Consider the following 1,510-nt stretch of genomic DNA (forward strand, 5'->3'; position numbering starts at 1 on the left):
ACAATTGAAAACTTCAATTTTGGCTAGGAATGGAACTAGAGATTGGTACGATGAGCTACCGATTATTCTTCTTGGTTTGCGTTCAGTGTACAAAGAACATATTGCAGCCACACCAGCTGAAATGCTTTCTGGCCAAAATTTGCGTCTACCTGGAGAACTTGTTGTGCCAACTACAGAAAATGTTACTTCCGCCGAAATTTTAGGAAGTTTACGGGAACGTTTTAAAAACTTTAATTCAAATTTAAAACATCACAAAAATTCCGATTCAGGAATTTATGTTCCAAAAGATTTACAAACTTGCAAATTTGTTTTAACAAGCATTCTCTTCAACATCCTTATGAAGGGCCTTATGAGTTGTTGAAAAAGACAAAAAATATTTTAAGGTAGATGTGAATAATGAAATTAAAATTATTTTGATTGACAGACTAAAGCCAGCAATAGTTGAAATAACACAACCACATAACACCAACAATCATATAGTTTCAACAATGACTAAAAAGAAACAAGTTACTTTCAATTTGTATAATAATAACTTTCTGTTCAAAAATTCCCAAACTGATGAACTTCGCGTCAACAGGGTTCTTCAACAAAAACTAATTAATGCCCAAGATAATGATAATATAATAGATTGGCGATTACACATACGTGTGTTAGTGTTTGGCCCAGCTTCTCCTCTGATTTGTGGCGTGCGCCTTGATGATGTCACACAAAGGGGAGGGACCTACAGTTTTACGCCGACTCCGAACGGCGATTGTATTTTTATAAGAAGCTCTTTTTCATGGCAGAAATACACTCGGAAGTTTGCCATTGCCTGCCGAGGGGCGATCGCTGTTAAGAAAAAACCTTTTTTCTAAATTTTTTGCGTTGTTGCTTTGACCAAGGCTTATACCCAGCCCCTTCGGAGTGGAAGTGCGCACTGCTTACCACTACACCACAGCGGTCGCCTAATACCCAAGATAGGGTTAAAAAACCTACTTAATTTTTATTCTATGGATAAGTTTTCAAAATATTTTCAATACACCGTTATTCAGCTTAAAACAAAAAGTGGTTACACTTAGGGCAAATTTCAAATGAATATTTAAATGGCACTTAAGTTTAATTGTGGATTATTGTTTAAATGCCATTTAAGTTTCGTTGGGTTTCAGATCAACTTTGTTTAAATATGCCAAACAATTGGCTGCACTGCTGCTTGTTCCTTGAAATTGTTGTTGCATTTGTTCGTTTGTTTACATTTTGTGCTGAACAGCTGATTGTTTTTTAGTGGGATTTGGTTGAATTGATTAAATAACCTACCAATGAATCTTGGTTGTTTGGTACAAACACAGGGTTGCATATCTCATTTAAATAGCCAATATTGACCATTTCATTGCAGATTAAATGTATGATCTGAAAATGAATATTCTACAATCTCTACTTAAATAGGCCATCTGAAATTGGGATTAAATCATATATACCTTACGAACCAATTTAAAAATCTTAATATGAAATAAGGCAAAAAAAAGCTAACAAA

Source organism: Rhagoletis zephyria, unplaced genomic scaffold (genome assembly GCF_001687245.7).
Source record: "Rhagoletis zephyria isolate East Lansing unplaced genomic scaffold, Rhagoletis_zephyria_1.1 Rzeph_scaffold_02754, whole genome shotgun sequence".
NCBI classification, from domain to species: domain Eukaryota; kingdom Metazoa; phylum Arthropoda; class Insecta; order Diptera; family Tephritidae; genus Rhagoletis; species Rhagoletis zephyria.